We start from the raw sequence: 3227 nt of genomic DNA on the forward strand, positions 1-3227 counted from the left end.
AAAAAAAAAAAAAGAATATGTGTATGAGTAACCATAAAATAAGCATGAAAAATACCCTTAAGCTTTAATGTGTTGTTTTGATCATCTAGGCTCTTATGAACAAAAGAATAGCTGCTATCGCCTTTTTGGAATCTAAGCTGGAAGATTAGCTGGACTATAGTTGTCATGGAGATTTATAAACTGTGATGGCCAGGCTTCATTTCTCTAGAATTTCAAATCACTGATCTGGAGTAGAATCTGGTTTCATGCACATTATGAAAAGTTTCTGAGGTGATTTGAAAGTACAGTCCATGTTGAGAGTGACTAAGTTGGGCTAATTAGTTAACAATGGGGCTTGTGTTTGATATAAGAAGGTTTGAAGGAGACTTCACGGTGTGAGAAGATACATCTCATAGTGAACAAACAGCGGTCTGAATCAGACTGTGTAATCTCTTCGAATGGAACCAAGGGAAGTCACTGCTGATGAGAAGGCCACAGCTACAGTTTTGCGGGTAGAGGATCAGTCCAGGTGATATCAAAAGCTTAGACATCTCTTGGTTGAGGTTTGAGAGGCTAGAGACCGGCAACAATAAATTCCAATATCAACTGCATTTCTTCTGGTTCTCCCAACCCATTTGATATCTTTATGTGTCTGATGCTGTGTGCATATCATAAAATGTTGCAGAGAAAATGTACTTTGAGTTAAATATGCAAGAATGGGGAGATACAATCAGGATAGGTTACAAATATTTTGATTTTCATGATTTTGAGCTTAAAATAACAATTCCACTTGTGAAGCAAATGGATAGTTATTTCTCTTTGAAATTTAGATAATTCAAAAAATTAAGTGTTGATAATAGTTTCAGAAAACTAGCACCTTGCATATTTGCTCAAACTTATACATGAATTAAATTACCCAATAAAACTGTATATCTTTAGTGTCAAACTTATAGAATGGTGAGTTTTCTATCGGGAAGACTTTAACTATAATATAAGAAATTAAAATAATTGACTTTTTTGTCTTAGTTACTATTTTGTTGCTATGTAAGACATCGTGAATGAATTAATTTATAAAAGAAAGTGATTATTTGGAGCTCATGGTTCCATAGGGTTAGAGTTCATCACTACAATGGTGGAAATTAGTAGGTAGGCATGGTGTTGGAGCAGTAGCTTAAAGCTTACCTCTTTATCCACAAATAGGCAGCAGAGAGAGGTAACCTGGCCTTTGAATCCTTTAAGATGGTCTCTAGTGACACAAGTCCTCCAACAAGAGTATGCCTCCTATTCCTTCCCAAACAGTTCTGAGAAGCCCCGGCACCCCACAGATTTAGATTCAGTGAGTCCATGACCCTAGCACCACCCCGAGGCTGAACCTAGAGCCAGGGGAAGAGACACTTTGTCCCCAAACAGAGCCAGACAAAAGCCTCCAAACCCTGAAAATAGGACCAAAGGAATTCATTAAGTTCCTAGATTCAGGACATATCAAAGATATGGCCTTGACCCCAAAATTGGAGTTAAAAAGGTAGAAACAACCAGAGAAAGAAACACAGTTTGGCCCCAGAAATGGAGGAATTTCTGCCCTGGCTCAAAATCAGCCATTCCCTGAGCAGGGAAAATGGACCAATCAGAGCCTCAGGCAATTACTTGCAGTTGGGAAATATCCTCAGGCCTGAAAAGGCCCCTTACATCATAGGAGGGCAGCCAATCCCAAGCAGGGAAGTCTGGAATTCTCCTTCATGCCACTAGGAGGCAGCCAATCACAAGTCCTGAGGCTTGGGATTCCCTGAACTTCTGCCCCATATAAACCCCTATTTGTCACTGTTCTGGGTCTCTTCTGTGCTGTTCCTGTTGTTGTTGCTGCAGCCACTTCAGATGGACAGAGGGACCTGAGTTAACTCGTTAATAAAGACTCTTTGTTTTTGCAACAGAGTTGGTTTTGTGGTGGATTCAGATTCTAGAATTTAGGCATAACTGGTTCCACGAACTGAGGACCAAGTATTCAGATACAGGGGTGTATGGCTCATTCTTATTCAAGCCACCCCATGTATCTTCTTCCAAGTCATACTTAAGATTGAGTTAGCTGTTCAGATGATTTAAATTCTGTGCCTTTAATGAGCCAACTAAGACCTTAGTATTTACATAGTTTCTTCTCCTTTAACTTTGAAACAATGAAAATACATGGCTGTATCCTTTTCCAGGATTCTACTGGGTTTTGCATTTTGCTGTTACCCAATTGTGTCAGATCTTATTCTATTATTCATTAGGCTCTTATGTCAGCCATCTCTCCTAACACTTTGGATTTTTTGTTTTTGTAGTTTTCCTCTGCACTCATAATTGGTATCTTTCTCTTATTTCTCAGATCAGTTCCTTTTTTTTTTAGCACAGTGCTACCTTTATCCTTGATTTTCCATTTGTTTGTTTATTTATTTGATCTACAATGGCACTTAGTCTATTCAATTTACTGCCTTTACAAATAATTTCTATTATGGTTTTGATAACTTGAAATTCTCAAGAGTATGTTATCTGCTATTCCTTGGATAGTTTCTCTTGTGTATTGACTCTTACTGCTGTAGTCTTTTATTTTTACTGAGAGAGAGAAACAGAGAAAGATTAAGAGAGAGAAAGAGAGAGATTTGAAATCTTACTAGTGAACTAGAATTTGAACTTGCTATGTGGCACATGATGATTTTGACCTTGTAGTAATCCTTTTTTCTCTACCTGCTGGAATTACAGCTGTGCACCAGGGTTTATTGCTGCTTTAAAGAATTCTTGTTACAATTTTCATTCTAATTTTCTTCTCATCTCTTTCTATTCTATTTAAAATATGTGTGTGGGGCTGAGGAAATGGCTCTGCAAGCTTTAGAATCCAAGTTTCAATCCCAAATCCTTGCATAAAAAGCCAGGTATGATTGAGAGTGTCTGTCACCCCAGAAGCTGCAGATATAGGCAGATCCTAAGAGCTCACTGGCCAGCCAGTCTAACCATCATGGCGAACTTCTGGTTGAGTGAGCGTGCCGATTTCAAGTCAATAATGTAGAAAACAATAGAAGAAGATATTTGGCATCTTGTTGTGTGTGAATGTGCATAGTCACATGTATACCTCCCCCCCACCAATGTCACACTTAAAAATGTATGTCATTAAAAAGAGCATATTTTTAGCAATAGGAAATCTTCAAACAAATCCTTTAGTCTTTTATAATATGGGCAAATACATGCTGACACTTACTGTAAGGAATGATATTCAATAA

Source organism: Microtus ochrogaster, unplaced genomic scaffold, assembly GCF_000317375.1.
Source record: "Microtus ochrogaster isolate Prairie Vole_2 unplaced genomic scaffold, MicOch1.0 UNK128, whole genome shotgun sequence".
Taxonomy (NCBI): Eukaryota; Metazoa; Chordata; class Mammalia; order Rodentia; family Cricetidae; genus Microtus; species Microtus ochrogaster.